Consider the following 19,481-nt stretch of genomic DNA (forward strand, 5'->3'; position numbering starts at 1 on the left):
GCTGTTCAAATGTGGTATCACACACTGCCAGAAATGATGTCAGAACCTGTATCCACCCTGTGGTATCTGGTTCATTGGAATTCTTTGTTAATCACAACTCCACATTCCTGAGGACTATATTGGTGGCAGGTCAAACGGCAGCATTAATAGTCGGAGATGCCTTTCAGTTCTACTCTGTACAAACTTTTCATCAAACTTTAGAGACTGATACAACAGTTCAATGCGGTGCTTTTGCCCTTGAGGTGACCTCAGCATCTCACATCACAGTTTGTGCTCCCCTGAGCCCGCGCGCTGATTGAAGTGTTCTGGTTGCCATGACTACTGAGAACCTGTGAGGGACCAATGCGCGGCGCTGCTCTCCATCTCACACATGAACGCGCGGACTGTGCTATAAAATACTCCTCTTCCCTGAGAAACAAGCGACGATTGGATGATGTCTGGGTAAAGTCTCTATTAAGGACTAGCCCCTTGCGTTCGTGATGTGCTCATACGCGCTCTCGCGCTCAAGCGTCGCGTCCTTTAAGTAAGCAAAACGAATGTGATATTGCGTTTCTGTCTCCTCCTCCTCCGCCTACGTGTGAGAAGTGTTTCGTCATGTGTAAAGAGACAGTTTTACCGCAATGCTATTCCAATAGCTCTCCAGCTCCGCACGAGAGCCACTGACCCAAGAGGAAAGGGTGGTGCCGCGCAGTGGCATAGTCCATGCGCGTTCACGCGTTTATCTGGAGTCGGCACGGCACAGCGGAGAAGAACCGAGCGGAGAGCAGGTGTGTGCTTTCAGTCTGGGCTCTCTCTCTCTCTCTCTCTCTCCCTCGTCTCTGACTTTGATGGACTTACATGCGGCACGTTAGTGTGTAACTGCGGTGGATGACTCCATATGCGTGTTTATTACTCAGGGTAAGAAACGCTTGTTTCACGGACACACACTGACAGAATCACAGTAGCGCATAGAATGAGCAGAGTTTGAAATCACAGAGGCAGATTTAGAGGTGGATTTAAGAAACGACATTTTAGACGCAGAATTAAAAGACAAAGTATAGGCTACAGAAACCAAATTTTAGAGACTAACGACACATTACAAACAGTAGGTTAAACAGATACAGATTTTTGAGGCATGGCATTCCAGAGGCATGAGAGTCAGTTATCAAAGGCAGATATTAGGGATGGAGGCAGAGCATTTCAGATACATAATTCAGCTGCACATTCCAGCAGCACATCATTCTACCTGGAGATTTCAGACCATTATAGAATATTAAATTGAGACCGGTATATGAGGCATGTGGCACAGCATGGACCCTTTAATGGAAAACACTATATTTGCTTAGCTGAACTGTTTATGATGACCTCGAAACATAATGTGCAGCTATCAGATGTTGTAACACTTTCTCATCACCAATTTTGTATTCTCTGCTGCTTCTCAGTTTGCAGTAGCCTACATGGCGTTGGTTACAGTAGCACATCTGTACATTTGGATGGTGCTGTATTCACCTCCTTTTTAGATGTTTTGCTCTGCGATTCTGATGTGTTGTGATAGTTGACCCAACAAGTGTCAGCAGTAATAGAATTGTGTCAGTTTTGTCCTAATTCCAATGCTTTGGCGTGTGAATTGAGTTTGTGCAAAAAGTGAAACTGATTACCCGTAACTCAATCTAGCATGACCTTCCACAACAACAAAGAGCGCTTGTGTCCCAAAATCCTACGCCAAGATCCTTTGGCTTAATTGATTAACATAACAATTAAGAGGCTTGTCATTACCAGCTCATTAGTAAGGTCCAGTAAGCAGTGGAGGTAATGACCGATCTGTGTACGGATGATGGTCAAGTGTGTGCAAGTGCATTTTATTATCCGGTGACGGGATTATTTTATTTCATAAGAATTTCAGCACTGTGTCCACGATCATCTGATTCAATCATAATTTTGTGCAATGCAAAGTTTGTATATATATACTGTGTATATAAAGTATATAATTGTATATTTGAATATAATTAAATCTCTTTTCTAACACAAGCTGTGTACAGACTTTGCATTGCACAAAATTATGATTGAATCAGATGATCGTGGACACAGTGCTGAAATTCTTGTGAAATAAAATAATCCCATCACCGGATAATAAAATGCAAATCCGCACACTTGACCACACTTGACCACAGTTTTTAAATGAATGTGTAATACATATATCGAGAGATAAAGAGAAAGGAAAATAAATCCTCTCACTTTACTGTCATTATATCATCATTTACACACAATATCACACAGATCTGGTTCACAAGAGATTAAAGCACCTCTATTCTCTCTGTTTGACACATTAACATCATAACCCTGGGCCATAGTCACCTCATCAGATTTGACTATAGAAACATCACCATCACCACAAGAAATTTAGGCTACTTCTTCAGTGAGTTCATCAGTACATACACCATTTGCATTATTATATAAAATTATATTATTACAATATATATATATATATATATATATATATATATATATATATATATATATTGTAATAATATAATTTTATATAATAATGCATATATATATATATATTGTAATAATAATAATGCATATATATATATATATACATATTGTAATAATATCATTTTATATAATAATAATTCAGTATGTTAACCCCTTCTCAGTCACCCCCAATTTTGGCAAGTGCTGCATACATGAAATGCCCAAAATAAAAAGGTTACTGCTCATAAGTAATTCTGAATAGAAACATAACACACATACATTTAGAAAGCCAACACTTGAGAGTTTATAGTTCAAGACTCAAAATTAACCAGACTGTTATTAATATTGAGATATATAAGCTCAAACATATTTTGAACTAAAATAATCTGGGATCACCAGTGATCCCTGACTGGTTATACAATATATATATATTGTAATAATAATAATGCATATATATATATATACATATTGTAATAATATAATTTTATATAATAATAATTCAGTAAGTTTTATTTTATTTATATTTAAATGCAAAAATTTACTTTTAAAAAATATGTTTTATTACATTTCTAGAATCCTGTTTCCTTTTATAGTAGTATCTAAAAATGGTGTATGTACTGATGAACTCACTGAAGAAGTTAGATTAAATTTCTCTTTAAATGGTGATGTTTCTATAGTCAAATCTGATGAGCTGACTATGGCCCAGGGATATGATGTTAATGTGTCAAACAGAGAGAATAGAGGTGCTTTAATCTCTTGTGAACCAGATCTGTGTGATATTGTGTGTAAATGATGATATAATGACAGTAAAGTGAGAGGATTTCTTTTCCTTTCTCTTTATCTCTCGATATCTGTATTACACATTCATTTAAATACTGTTCTTGTGGGAGATTAACTAGCGGGGAAAAGTCACATCAGATCACGCCATTGACCTCACACTGAGAGATGTGTGTGTTCAGCAATGGAATAGTTCCAGAGTTACGCAATCAATCAAATGTAAAGGTTTTCAATACATTAACTTGATTAACTTATATATAAAGATGCTTAATGGCAACTCTAATCTAGTTGTTACCATTCTGAAATATGTAGCACATATGAAACTGAAAGCTTTCAATCACTGTGTTACCAGAATTAAGGCAAAAGCAGCTCTGGAGGGAAACCCCTGAAGCAAATAAACCTCTCTCTGAAGTTACTTAAATTCCTCATCATTAATATTTAATGCAGGATTTATGGCTCATTCTCAAAGTTTATGACCTCAGTGTGTGCCATATATAAAACTGCCTTAAATCGGCATTTTCAATGAGAATATAATCTGCAGGAATGTGTAGACCAGAGCTTCTGTAACACACACAGACAGACAGACACATGCGTCAGTGTCAAAAAGGTGTGAAGTGCTAAAGAAAGCATCTCTGTGAACCCAACGCTGAGTGTTTGTGTGATGAGATCTGCATGCCTGAAGCCAAGGTGCCTGTGTACATTTGTCTAATGTTACTGGGTAGAGATCCCTAGAATAGTGCCGGATAAAGTGCAGATTACTTTCTAGGCCCACTGTATCTGTAGGACTGAGAAGCATATTGAGTGGAGGCAAGAGAAATGCTCTGATCACTACTTTCAGAGAAACCTTGGCCCTGCATCCCGATAATGATGGATATTGACTCTTAAGAGCTTTCTCATGCAAGGTTTTTGAATGCATTTTACATGAGCCATAGTTATCTGCCAGATAACTTCTATTTAAGATAGATTTAATAAAAAATTCAATATTATCAATTTAATAATATCAAATTTCATTTAATATATTTAATACATTGTATGTTTTATTTTTAAATTGTAGCCTATTTAATTTAAACTATACACGCGTTCAGATTTCAACATATCCTGGCATTGCTGCATAAACTAGGCCTATACAATACATTAATTTTAGGTGTAATTTTGCTGTATGCAGATGATGCACTTAGCAACTGAAGAGTACTTGTAGATCTGTGGTGATTTTAAGTGCTGCTACTTTAAGCTATGATGCTATTGATAATTGTATGGTTTCTACTACACTTACAATGATTTTTGTGAGTGTGGTCCAGAGCATTCAAATTTTTGATTAGAGTTTTGTTTGTACATTCCATGTATCATATCCAGATAAAACTAGTGCTGCCATATACAGGGCATATAGCAATACAGTAGCAGTGACTGCTGTATCGACCCACAGATACTGTATATTATTGTTAGCATTACTGTATATTATCAACAGCAATGCTTTTTATAACTTCTCACTTGCTGTGTCAGGAATGTTTAGCTCATATTCATTGTGATAATGGATTAAGTGTTGACATGGGTCAACAGAGGTAATGTCTATCCATTCCCTCCACTGTTTCAATACACATTTGTTTAATTTTAGACATTTAATAGTGGATGTGTTTGTATATTAGCATTTGCAAAAGTGGTAGTGGAAGCAATTACATGGTTAAGTGTGATTCCTTTGTGAAAACAGGAATTCAGTTAAATTAATTGTATAATTTTTATTTGACACATACACTATACACATTTAGCCTGATATTTGCATTTTAAGAACTTTTTGCTGGCCATAAAACACAAGTTCAGTAATGGTTTTGCAGTGGTCCTTTGCACCACCTTTTATTCAGCATTTTGCTGCGTATTGCTTATGAGTTGGCAATATTTTTCTTTGGAGATTAAAGAAAAATTCCAGTTGATTCCTGTTTTCCAGTTGATCTAGTTTAATAAATAAAAATGATGGCATCAATCTTTAACATTCTTTTTTTTATATAATTTGAATCAATTTATTTTAAACCTATGCGTCAAGTTTCCTTTACTTTGGTAAATTGATTAGCTTGGTTTTTTAAGTTTATGCTGTGTCATAGTATAATGTTCTCTGGTGAACTGATGAAGTAAATTAAATAACATAAATAAGTGGCTTTCCTCAGCTTTCCTCGTAGCCATATACGTTGTTGTCTTTTATCTGCGTAATCTCTCCTAGAACAGTTCTCATTTGTATTGTTCCTAACTAGTTTTATCAGGCTACTGGAACATTTACTTACCATTACATCATTGTTGTGCATAGTATCAGTTTGCAGCTTGTTGTGATAGAACAGTCATGCCTGGCACGTACAGGACCTGTGATCACGTCCTTTTTCATCCAGCACTGACCGGCCAGCAGGCCGTTGTATCAGAGGCCGTGTCATGCATCACTTCAGACTAAACTCACACCAACCCACTTACAGATGTCTAATTCTCTACACCTCACTGACAGATCATATAAGGACATTAAACATTTTATTAAATCAGTTGTGCCGTGACCATGGAAAACACAGCAAATAAGGGCAACAGAACTTAAATCATTCTCCTACATTGTTTGAACTGATTAATCAAATGAGGTTTAGAGTGATATGATCACTTCACATGCATACTTATTACATCTAATTATTGAATCCTATGAACCGTATGTAAGAAATGTATTTCAATTAATCATAAAATGGCCCTGATATGTCACTAGACATTAAGAAATCATGTTCATTTCAAATACTTATATCACTGACAACAGTAGTCCGGCCAGGATATTGTAATTTAAAAGTGAAGTTGCAGCCCTCAACTGATGTTGATGTTGTCATGTTGTGTTTTGGCCTGATGCGCCACCCTCCACCTATCTACCAATCACGAAGTCAGTAGTGTTTCGACATCCGGGTTGCCAGCTCTGCTCTAGTTACCACAGCTGCAGCTACAAACGTGTCGGATAAAAAATGTCTAACGTTACGAAACCTAAAAGACCTCGTTATGAATCCGAAATACGTTGTGACAAAGTCAAATAAAACAAGGATTTGTATAGGAGATGCCTTTGAAAGATGGAGACGGCTGAAAACGGAGAAAAAATTACGTTTTGTAGCCTACTTGTTTTTCATGCAAGTTCTACAGCCAAAAATAGTAGAATGTCATGTAATCTTTCACATCACATATTTCAGCGTTATGGACGTGTACTGCAGGGTAAGTTAAAAAATACAGCTGGTCGCTTTCACTTATAGCTTCAGCTAAATGAATAGCTGTATCTTTGATATCTGTTACACATAGTGACTTAGGCTTGTGCTTGTACTTACGTTAACTACCGTTACAAGTTAGACTAACAGCTACTGTTCTAACAATGTACTGTCACATACGAGCGTACATCTTTACGATTATATTTGGCTAATCGCCATTAGTAAATTTTTGCGATACATAATTACTTAAAAAAACATCTCTCATGAAGCATAAACATAATTAACAGAAAAAAAAAAACGTACTGTGTACACTGTTAGACTTTTCAAGGGTTTTTTACAGTAACTTACTGGCAACACTGTTGCCAGTAAGTTACTGTAATTAAGAGTTACAGTACCAAACCGTATTTCAGTTTTGTGTAATACAGTGCATTACTGTAAAAAGGAAGCTAATCAGTACAGTGCATTACTGTAAAAACTAAGCTAATCAGTACACTACTGTAATTATTATTATTTGTACTAAATATAAATTAGATTTGATAATTTTGATATAAGATTAATTTTATTTTTATCCTACATAAGTACTACTTTCATACAAACCAATTAGACAAAGTTATCACAAAATACCATTTTTTTATTTAAAACATTTCATATATATCACAAAATAAACATGCCAATGCTGGAAATGATGTGTGAAATTTTTACACATTAATGGGTGAGTTTAGAGACAACATTTTTTGTGTTAATTTTAACTCATTCATTGTGTTAATGATTTTAACAAAGTAAATATGTCAGAGAGGTTAGCACAAAGATGTGTAAACGTGTTAAATTAACACATTATGTGCTGTCCTTCACTGCAAACATTTTTGAAAACATACATAAAACCATAAACAAAACATTAGCATTTGACTAAATGAATGTAGAGTCATTGGTTGTTTAGCTTATACAAGTATTATAATGAAATATCAACCATTACATTCATAAAACTGCAGAATATAAATACATTTTTAAGCATTCAAAAAGGAAATGTCCAAAACAGGACAAAACACAGTTCTTTTCACAATACAAGACACATAACCCCATCTTAAAAATAATTTCACTTATTTCCAAAAATGTGTTGGATTCATGTACACTGGTGGCCAAAAGAAGTATTTAAGTGTCGTAATGTTTTTGAAAGAAGTCTCTTTGATGCTCAAGAAACATTTCTTATTATTATCAATGTCTGACTGTCTACTCCATCTTTTCTACAGCATAGGAGTAAAAGTCATCATCAAAATAATCTTTAAAAAGCCAACACAATGTTTTTGTCCACCTTTGTGAATAAATTAACTTCTCCAAAGATTGGTTCCTGTTCAGAACTTGATTGACAACATCAGAGTGTTCCCTGGTCTGCATGCGTGCCCACAAACACAAATGTACTCAGTCCTTCAGAGGAGATCCCGCTTCCAAAACTATATGAGAGAGAGAGAGAGAGAGAGAGAGAGAGAGAGAGAGAGAGAGAGAGAGAATATTAGTGTCACATTATTTTTAACCTCCTTTTTTGTTAATTTTTATTATTATTTTCACAAAAACCTAAGAATATATATTTGTAAACAGCTTTTGTCAATAAATAGCATACTTTTAATACTTACAAATCCTAAATTCTGTCCAAAAATGCTGAGATCCATAGAGAGAAAGACTGAAATAGATGATTTTAGCCCATTTCAGCTTGTCTGCAGTGAAGGAGTACCTGTTTGAGACAAATACACAGTAAGATACATGCAAGAAATCACTGTGTGATGATCGTTCTCCTTCCTACAGTAGTTAACCCACCTGTGTGCTGATATTAGGACCTTCCTGGTCAGGTGGAACTGCAATGGTAGAGAGTCTTCTGGCTAATAAAATATAAAAATAATGCAAAAATATAAACTTGAGTTGTTTAGAATGCTAGATTTGGTCTGAATGAATTAGTGAGAGTTTTACTGCAGTGCTTACCTGGATACATTTAATCTGGTGAGACTGAACAAAGACAATGGTCCATCTTCTGATTGGTTCATTTGCTGTGTAATAAAGTTAGACATAATGCAAAGGTCACTTATTTGATATAAAGTTAGCCAATTTTATAGAGATTTTATGAGATATTGTAAGCTACCTAGTCTGCACCAGTGGCTCAAAAGCAATTTTCACATACCGTATGCTAATCATTTCAGTAAACTTATCTCAAAATATATCACAAATGGGCTGGCCTAACTTACCTCTGGAATCTTGCTAAGTCACTGGCGCGAATTGGTGCTTTGTTGCAGTTGCCTTTAAACACAAAAATGGAAGTAAATATTAAATTCCATAAAAAAAAAATTAAAAAAAAAAACTATAATATGGTATAGTTTGCAAACTAATGCTAAAACTATAAAGGTTCTCATCAGTAGGCCAAACATTAGGCTATAAACAGAATTTCACAGTAGTTTATTCACATTTATTGTTAATGTAAACGCGTTGCTCGTTGGCATATTTTAACTCGACAATTCAATAATCTAACAAAGTGTGTAAAATGAAACGTTAGCTCAGTTTACCATGGTAAAGTTCGTTACCGCCATGTTGACGACGAGTAACGTCAGGCTAACGTTAATGTTATAACATACGTTAAACTGGGCACAATCCTGTCAACACCCAGTCTATGGTCAACATACACAGAATGTTTTTTTTTTTTTTTTTTTTTTTTTTTTTTTTACCTTGCTTGCTGATCCCTCTCTCGGTGAAGTGAATTCCGTCTCTTCCCCGGGCCAGACACGAACGTCGCGATCCAACAAAAGACAGACCCCATTACCTACACTGGATGTCTGTCTGACGCGACACGACAAATCCCAGACAGTGTAGTGATGCGCCGCGGCCGTTATATTTCAGACGTAGTCCGATACGAGTCCAAGCGCTCGCGCTAGTTCTTACAAGGGATAAACAGGTTTGCATTTAAAGGGCCGGTCGCTTCAATGTGTCCAATATAGACAGCCTCTGGCTATTATAGCGTTGTAGACACGCGGTGTAAGGCAAAAATTAGGAAATAAAAAGCATGGTGGAATGGTGCCAGCCAGAGAGGCAGTTGCGTCAAATACAGTAGTATACAGCAAATTTAAAAAATACAGTAAGTCTCTGTATGTGGTGTTAGACGTCACAGAAAAATCCCATGATGCAATTGGAATCACAGTTATTTACTGTAAAGAGAAATAGCAGTATAATACTGGGGGGTTTAAAGTAAATAACTGTAGAAATTACAGAAAAGTCTAACAGTGTAGAACTCGTCACTTGCCATTGGAAGCTCCTTGTAGCAGCCTACGTTCCAGCTGGATCCCGCTCTACAGTAATTTGAAAGTGATTGCAGTACCAGTTTTGGCCACAATCTTACATACGGTTCCTTTAACAAGACACAGGTGTAACACATAAAGGCTAATTGAACACTATGGCGACAGATGATCAGAGACATAAAACTGAATAAAACCAACTCAAAGTCGACTAAAACAGGCAAACTGTGATATCAAAATATCTGTAATGACAAAAACATTGTTAGTTACCATATTTTTTTACATTGAAAATTTGGTAACAGCTGTCCGTTTTTATTAAAAGTGTTTTTTTTACATTGTACACAGATATATTTGTCAGTTGCTTTAACTTCGTTGTACAGCTGCTTACAGTCACAGTAAAAACAGCTATGCACACAAATTCACACATTAATCAGCATTTTGATGTGGTGATGTATGCGTCTCTTAAATGCTTGGTCAGTCGATTAGGCATGCATATTTCTCAAACTGCCCTGTTGTACGTTAGAATCTCTCTTTGGGACCATAATTTAGATGTGAAGCAAAATCGCTTGACACTTTAAGGTGCTTTATGGCTTGTTAAATTTCCCTGAGGTTATTGAGCCGCTTACAGTGGATGTGAAGATGTTGGGTCACTGATTCAGACATGACAGGTGGAGCCATGCAGACCTCAGAGGGGAACTTTCGAGCCACTACAGAAGCATGTCCAACTACCAAAATAGACCTATCTGATCTCTCCCTTTTTCTCACTAACCCCACCTATCTTTCACTGTCTAACTCTCCTGTCTCCCCAGAGTGGTGCTCTGCTCTGGATGGTAAGACTTGACAATGATAGCCTGAATACAGAAGAACAAAAAACTAATTAAAATAAAGAATCAAAGCGGTTCAAGACAAGCAGAAAAGTGCCATGCCGACATTTCCCTGACTTTTGAATGAGAGCGAGAGTGGAATTTATATGAAGGTAGGATTATGCTTGTTCTGTGTCTCTGTCTCTTTCTTTCCCCACATCTCTTGCTTTCTCTTATTGTTGTGCTGATCACGCATCTTAGTGAAATGGCATTGTCTCTTCATGTACCTGACTTCATGTCTAATATGACAAAAAAACTGACAGATCACAGTAAAGTTTTGCACCATGTAGAAGTAGTATATGGTGGTGTTGAGAATAGATCCGGTTAATATTATGTCAGAATCAAGGAAAGAGATGTTCTCTGCTCCTAAACCTAGTGAGGCACCTACAGAGGCAGAGTAAGCACTTCAGACAGATCGATTGTTCCAAATGATGTACATACTAATTATGCTGCTTAAGATACCTTGTTTTAGCCCAATTGTAAGGGAGATTCTAAGACAATGCAGTAATGCTGATTAGGCATATATAAAACGTGTATTTATGTTGTGTATATTATGTTGCAATCTGGTATGTGTTCTCATGTTATTGTAATTTATTATCATAATCATAATCTAAATAGTTTTAACGTTTACTGCACTATAGCGGCTAATGAATCGGATTTCTCGCACATTCACGGGAAATGACTTACTTCCACGTTGGAAAATAAGGTGGAGACTAGTATTGTGTTGTTATCTTATGCTCTTTTGAACTTTATTGTGGAGTCTTTTATATGGAACACTATTTGAGTTGCTGCCTATGTACAGCATTCTAACTTGGACACTTATGAGTTTCCATTACACCTGGATGCTATTAGAAGGTAGCTGCCAATGTATGCTGCGAGGAACTCAATAGGTTTTGAATGGCTTGGATATTGAAATATAATGATCTTTACACTTTCACTGAGTCATTGAAGTCAGAATTAAAGAGCAAGTACACTTTTTTATGGAAAATGTTCAAAGATATGACTGGTGAGTAGGTCAGCACAATGCAAGTCATATTGCTGCAAAAGCTGCAGTAAGTCTCCCAGGGAGTATATGCAGCAATTCAGTCTGTGCCACTGTATGTAAGAGGAAGGCTATATGCTCATACAGCATCTGAACACAGTTGTCAGAATTGGTTCAGGGTGCTTCAAATACAGTTATAATCACATACAGTTATTAATAATAGCTATGTTTCCATCCAAAGTTGCAAATTTAACTCATGTGCAAAATTGGAATATTGCATAAAACATTTCCATCCCATGTGTTAAAGAGAACAAAATCATCACTTACTGGGAAATTGGTGCTAAATGCATAAAAATGGAAGTTGCTACAATCGGGGAAGCCACTGTAGCTCTTCTTTTGTACATCATCAATGATTTGTGCCTCAGAGCGGGCAGATGAAATGTAATAAACACTGTCATGTTATCTTGCATTTGGAGGCATGATGCCTGGTTTTATGGGAGGTAATTATACCCAACCATTTTGATGACAGACATTGGCTCAGGTATTTCAGAATGACCAAACCAACATTTTAGAGACTGTGTGTGCAATAAAATTGGTTCACTGGTTAGTCCAGTTGTCCAATCACATCCTATGTTGAGGCAAATTATTTATTTATTTATTTATTTGGTAAATGTGTTTCCATTGTAGTTTATGTGCATGTCCTATTGGACAAAAATATCAGTCTCAATTGTGTGCATACGCTTTTTATGCACATTATTAGAATTTTAGAATTTTGTGAATGGAAACATATTGTGACAAACTCTTTAACACCACAATGACTATTTTAAAGGAACGTATTAAGTGCATCTATAGTTTTGTATCATATTTTTCTTTCTTTCTTTCTTTCTTTCTTTCTTTCTTTCTTTCTTTCTTTCTTTCTTTCTTTCTATTTTATGAGATATACTATACTTGTTTGCATGCACTGTTAATTGTTTAGAAATGTAGCATTTGTTTCCATAAATTATTATTATTATTTTTTGTTTTAATTTTGGCCTTTATTTGTGAAATGTGAGGAGAACAAATTGCTGCATGAATCAATCCGTTCTTACATTGTCACATTCAATTTAACACAACAATTTATGCAAGAATGTTTTACAAATGTTTTCCATTGGGAGCACAACATGCTATAGGATGAAGGCTGTCTGTGATTTGTCTTACTTCTGTGTGCATGTATGTGTGTGTCTTTAGTTAGTCTCTGGTGTTCTGGAATGTCACCTTGATCTCATCACCCTTAAAGTACATAGAAAGTGAGATCTCTGATTGTATTACACACACACACACACACACACACACACACACACACACACACACACACACACACACACTAATTTTAAATGATTTATCTGTTAAGTACAGTAGCAGATCTAAAAAACAGACAACAACTTGGTAACACACACCAGCACATTATTTGACATTCCTGTTTTTGTGTATTAGAGATACAGAAAATGGGAAGAGTGAGAGGATGTGTGTACCGGCTCTTTGTGTATTTTCCCTCTCTTCCTCATTCCTCTGTTTGTGTGTGATTAGTTTAAGCTCACTAGCTCTAACCACAACAAAGGCCTCAAAAGGGAACACAGTGAGTTTGAGTTTCAGTGGTCTGGGAATACTTGGAAACCTGGCCAAACAGGGCATGCAGGCAAACACACACACACACACACACACACACACACACACACACACACACACACACACACACACACACACACACACACACACACTGTACATGTATCTGGCTAGATGTGGACATACATACAATAGAGATCTATTGATTTATATTTGACTAATTATAAAAACTGGAGACTAACCCAAACTCACACTAACACTAACACAACAAACGCCAATACAATGTTACAAGTCAAACTCAAACACTTTTACACACAACTGTTATAATATATTATGATATATTAATATATTAATAATATATTATATTTTTGCCATTCTGATCAGAATCTTTTTTTCATATTCATTACACACACACACACACACACACACACACACACACACACACACACACACACACACACACACACACACACACACACACACACACACTATACTGTTCAAAAGTAATGGTAGTTTTTATAAATATTTTAATGCTTTTATTCTCAAGAATGCATGTAATTAAGAGAGAGTAAGGATTTTTATGCATTTAAGAAAGATTTTTGAAGGATCATGTTACACTGAAGACTGTAATGTAATGAAAGTAATGGCTGCTGAAAATTCAGCTTTGCCATCATGGGAACAAAGTAGCCTATACATTTTGAAATAGATTAAAATAGATTTTTTATATAATAAACATTTATTTTACATTGTATTCATATTTCACAAAATGTACTGTATTATGGATCAAATAAATGCAGCCTTGGTGAGCGTAAGAGACTTCTTTAAAAAATAAATAAAAAAACAAAAAAAACTTACCGACCCAAAACTTTTGAATGGTATTTAAAAATGATCAGTTGAACCAAGCGTATGCCCTCCAAACACCTGTAGAAATGTATTTTTGTACATGATTGAGTTGAGCATGCTTTTCAAACAGGATAGAGGTGCAGGGCTTTATATTTAGACTCATCGTATCAGTGGTATTTGGACTGGAGTGGCTGGGTGACATTATTCACAGACTTAAGTATGATGGATGGATTGCAGGTGATTCTGTTCAAGCTTCCTCTGTCTACCCCTTTACTATGATCGAAGTTAAGCATGTGATGTGGCCATGTGCCGTCCAGTAACTGTTAGGACTTTCCCTTCTGAAGTAAGTTTTTTAAAGGAGTGTTGGTGTACATAGTACATAGATGAGAAGACAACAAAATATTTCACACCTTTGTGTTTTGCCAAAGAAGAAACCCTGCATGTTTTTCAGAGTAAATGTTAGTTGTTATGAACTGATCATGTATTTTATAAATGTGACCGACTGGATTCATAGAAATACAAAAACTTTAAAAGAAATAACCAAAACATGTTTTTCCAGGTATTTATGTTGTGGGGAATAAGGAGACATTAGTGGGGCATTTTTTATGCTGTTTCAAAATTTCTGTCCCCATGAGGAAACAATTTATGAATCATACCACAAAACCCATACTGTGCACGAATGTATAAGAGATATTGTTCATGTTCCTTTCATGAGCCAAACTTTTATTGTCATGTTCATGGTGCACACAAACCACAGCAATTAGTCCAATTAGCACTGAGCCCTAATGAAGTTTACGCTGTGGTGTGTATGTGTGTATGTGTGTGTGTAGGGGGGGAACATGGTCTTTGTTAATATCGTGCACTGAAGGAACTCATTCATCTTACATAATACTGCATGCCACAGGCTCTCACTGAATTTCTCATTTCTCTGTCCTTGTGGTTTCTTTTGGTTAACCTCTCTCTCTCCCTGTTTTCATCCTCTTCAAATTCTGCTAAAATATATTAATTATTTTTCCTCTACCACATAATACAAATTTTCATTTCACCAAATTAGATTGTCCAAACCTTAGGGCTATTGTTTGTATATGTGTCTCCTGTTTCTCTGTCTGACATGTTGTCCCCAAGCTCCCTAATTTCCCTTTTCCTCATATCATCGCTTTTTTCTTTCTTTTTTTTTTACCTTAGGCATGCATATTTTGTCAGCTCTGTGAAGAGTAACAGGTTATCATGATGAATATGTCATCAGGCCCTGCATGCTCTGAGGAGATGCTGCATTACATAATCAAATCACCCTACAGTTCAGTGGCTTCAAGAGTCCCTGCCATGTGTTGTGCATGTTAGAGTATGGAGTAGAAAATACGATGAAACACTGAGCAGATCTATTCTATTCTATTCTATTCTATTCTATTCTATTCTATTCTATTCTATTCTATTCTATTCTATTCTATTCTGTTCTATTCTGTTCTGTGCTGTTCTGTTCTGTTCTGTTCTGTTCTGTTCTATTATCCTATTCTATCTTGTAACAGATTTCAGATGTAAAATCTAAATGGGGAAGTAATATTCAAGCCAATCAAAGACATGTATTCTGTTAATTTGACCATCTTTACATAAAATGGACTTTAGACCCATTTTGCTTTTGTAATCTAACACATTTAGGAGTGAAACAGGATATTCCATATAAAAAAAATATATGACGTCACTTGATTTGATCCATTTAGCATTGAATGGATTTTGAAAAGTGTGGGCTTTACATTCTAGAATGGAATTGGTGAGGAAAATTCAGGTTTCAATTTCAAAAGTCGAGTAAACTATTAAATTTTGATGAAATATTGCAAAGACTAGCCGTTTTTGTCCATTTGGGACATTGTGCACTGATGAGAATATGGAAATTGTTCACAATAAGACCAGGGATGTGCATTTAGAAAGTTTTCTTTTTCATTATTTGTTTTCATATTGACTTTTAGAAATTCGGATTTGCGCCGAGCCTAATGGTAACTTCTTTTCAGTCATAAACAGAATATAGATCACGACTTTGAATGGTTTTTCTATTCCTATTCAGTTTAACACAGCAGCAGGGACAAAGACTGTAGTATATCATTATATCATTATTTTGGATTTAATTTATCTGGAAACACTCTTTTGGACCAGCAGTGTTTCATTTGCCTTTATGGTCTTGTTTTGTTTTGGAGATCATAAGGGTAAAGCTCCAGGGAAACAGAAGTGCCTTGTTGCATTTAACTAGAATATATGTGGTCAGTTGGGAAACCAAGAGAGCAATCTAGACCAAGCAACAGCAGCTGGTATTTAACCACCCAGTCTCTCAAACTCCTTTTTCTCTCAAACTCCTGACATGACGCTTTTAAGATATGAGGCTTTTAAAATATCCTACGAAAAATGTACCAAACAAATATCTTGGCTCTGTTTCAGAAGCTTGTTCCGAGACAAAACAAACTGGATTCTTCCTTATTTGGATGGATCTTTGGAGGGAATTGAGACTTTGTGCCTGCATTCAGATTTATATGGACATCTGGCTTGAAATTCTGTAGTAAGGATAACATTGCTGCCCTCAGAATTGAACTGAATTTGTATTTAAGTGGTATGCGTTTGGTTGTTCACCACCAAAATGGACTTGATGTGAAAATAAATGTAATGTAACTCACGTCCAGAAATAGCTGCCTGTTCCAAACATATCATAGAATGAAAACTGTACAGATAGGTGAGTCTGATAGTTAAAGCGGTTTATCTACTGCTCTTTTCTTGTACAGCTTTAAATAGGGGCGTATGCACTCACACACACACTTATGCACACGCACACACACATACTCTTAAGTGGTGACAGTCTGTGAGCGTGCCCGCCATAGTGGCCCTGACATGTCATGACCTTTTCCCCTTAGACCAAAGAGTCACCTTATCTCCGTCGCATATTTTTTAAAGGTCTACCCTTTACATGTAAGTGTATTGCAAAAAGTCTTTACTTTATCTGTATTTTGTATTGTTTTCCAGTAGAAATTAGAATTTCGTAGAATAAAATAGAAAAGTTGAATTTTTCCTGGAAATCGTACATCCCTGGTATAGGGATGCACGGAAATGAAAATTCTGGGCCTAAATCAAAAATGTTGGATGCACTTGGCTGAAAAACAAAACTGAAAATGCTTTTTAATAATATATATATTTTTAAATTAGCTTTTTTTTAATAATTGTATTAATATTGTAGACTTTTAAATTAAATTCAGTAATTTTAATGATTGTGAATTTAAAAAAGCCAATACTTTTATTGAAAGTAACAAACTAAAATTATACAGAAAGTATATTAATATTTAATATAAATAGGCTATATTATTCTTTATTCAGTTCTATGCAACAGATTTAACAGATTTCTTTTTTTGACCAATTATCCAAATAATGTATAGTTCTACAAAAGCTATTACTATCAGAGCATGTGAGCAGAGCAGCGGATCAGTGAACAAGAGGGTAACGTCATTTTACCAGCGTTACCACACCATGTTATAGCACAGTTATTGCAAACAGAAACAAGTACTACTACATGGAAATTTCACATCGGCACATTATTTGAGCGGACTTTGCTTCGTGATTTTTTTTTTCTGTGTGTGTGGTTTCCTATGATTCCTTGAGAATATGAGTATAACACATGGGCTGACTGTGATATGTTTTATGAAGGTTTATTTCTGCATGCAAAGTCTCTTTGTGGTTGTGGCTTTCACCAGTGTAGGTTTTTCTATGTCTGTCACAGTAGCAGGAATCTGGATCATGTTCCAATCATATCGGTTAAAATAATATGAGGCAGCACCGAACTGAATTAAACTTGACTGATGTAGCTCTGTTTTATTTCAGTGTTATTGCTTTCTGAGTTCCTCATGTAACCATACTGCCTGTGTCACACAGTTAACCACATGATACAATAAAAATAATTTACTGCATTCTACCGTAAACCACATTGCGCTTTATAAAGAAAATAAATAATAAATCACTCTGCGGTACTGGAGTACTGCCAGCAGGAATACCTTCCAGAATCATTTTTGTCAATTTGCTATAACATGATTGTTTGATGATGGCTCGATTTCATGATGAAATAAATCTGGTAAAGTTGGCAATAGGGCAGTATTCCCTGTACAAGACAATATTATGGGCACATTATTCATTTCCTGCCTCTAAACCTTTATGAAACAATAAACAGTGTCAGTTGCATTCATTGTTTGATCACCTGTACAGTAGCTTCTCTCATAATTCTGTGGAGGATATTATTATAAATAGGCCTATAATCATTCTGATTTTGTGCTCAAGAAACATTTCTTATTATCAATGTTGAAAACAACTGTGGTTCTTAGAAAGCTTTTGTAACATTTTCTAATGTCTTTACTGCCACTGAATGTCCTTGCTGAATAAAAGTATTAATTTCTTTAAAAAAACAACAACAACAATTTGTACAGACCTCAAATTTGAACAGTAGTGTAAATGTTTCATAAGGAGACAGTAAAATAAAAAAAGTGTCTCAAAATTGTTCAGTAGATGTAAAGTGTATGTAAGAAAAACCTTCTACAGATTCTCATGATCCCATTCTTGCTTCATTTAGCACTTAGCATTACACTGTAAAAAATTTGCTGTAGTTATGCAGCTGTTTGCCAGTAACTTACTGTAGATTTAAATTTATGTTATTTACTGGCAACAGTTTGTTCAAAGTTAAATGAACATTAAACATTAACAAGTCTTTGTCTTTACAGAATAAAATTATAAAATAACAATCTAATGCAAAGCATTCTGGGAACCAGAAATCTTCATCAACCTTTTTCTGTTTTTTTTCCTTCAGATTTTGGTTCCCAGAATGCTTTGCATGAGGCTGTTATTTTAGTTTTATTCTGTAACGATAAAGACTTGTTAATGTTTAATGTTCATTTCATTTTGAACAAATTGTTGCCAGTAAATAACATCAATTTAAATCTACAGTAAGTTACTGGCAAGTAGCTGCCAGTAATACTGTAATTTCTACAGATTTTTCTAACAGTGTATGTTATTAGCATTTATCATTGTGTCTGTAAAAAAACACTGCTTTAGCATAAAATCTGGTTTAGTTCAAAACATTAGCATAGTTTACATATTGTGTACTGTGCCAGACGCTTCACTGCACTAATAGGAAGTGGAATGTGGTTTGTGGCGTTACGGTCGAAGCCACTAATGAATCAGCATCTCTGACTGAGGGAGGCAGAGAGTCTGTGGTTTGGGCAGGAGCGTAAAGGGTCTAAAAAGAACTTTTAGACACACATATTCGTTTGGGCATCCAATAGTACACTAATGACAACTTTTGTATAACTTTAGAAACCAACATGGCCTCCACATCTCTCTCTAATGGCACAAACACACACGCACAACTGCAGAACAACCTCTTATAGCTTCCTCCTCTCACTCCCACATAGCTTTAGATAGAACAGCTAATCTGACTGAACATCAACATTAATTTTGTTGTGTCAAGCTTGAT

General features: G+C 35.6%; 1 protein-coding gene and 1 long non-coding RNA gene across 13 annotated transcripts in view; one reads left to right on the top strand and one right to left on the bottom strand.

The window, feature by feature from the left end:
• The first annotated feature begins 460 nt into the window (after nucleotides 1-460).
• sorbs2a (sorbin and SH3 domain containing 2a) overlaps nucleotides 461-19,481 on the top strand; it is a 59,064-nt gene continuing 40,043 nt past the window's right edge. For 9 of the 11 annotated variants that reach the window (XM_084401728.1, XM_084401735.1, XM_084401733.1 and 6 more), the window contains exon 1: nucleotides 461-767. The gene's annotated coding sequence lies outside the window, so the exon portion shown is untranslated. Of the gene's footprint in view, nucleotides 898-10,515; nucleotides 10,677-19,481 lie in introns of those variants that run through there. The other 2 variants (XM_084401732.1, XM_084401731.1) reach the window with 2 other exon arrangements.
• Nucleotides 6,949-9,230, bottom strand: LOC311285877. Of its 2 annotated transcripts, XR_014626448.1 has the most exons (6): nucleotides 9,137-9,230; nucleotides 8,663-8,714; nucleotides 8,403-8,467; nucleotides 8,241-8,302; nucleotides 8,060-8,157; nucleotides 6,949-7,879 (listed from the first exon to the last, which is right to left on the bottom strand). It is a non-coding gene; the product is annotated as an uncharacterized lncRNA (long non-coding RNA). The 2 variants fall into 2 exon arrangements; XR_014626449.1 differs by lacking the exon at nucleotides 9,137-9,230 and having other exon boundaries at nucleotides 6,950-7,879; nucleotides 8,663-9,125.

Source organism: Rutilus rutilus (assembly GCF_951802725.1).
Source record: "Rutilus rutilus genome assembly, chromosome: 2".
Taxonomy (NCBI): Eukaryota; Metazoa; Chordata; class Actinopteri; order Cypriniformes; family Leuciscidae; genus Rutilus; species Rutilus rutilus.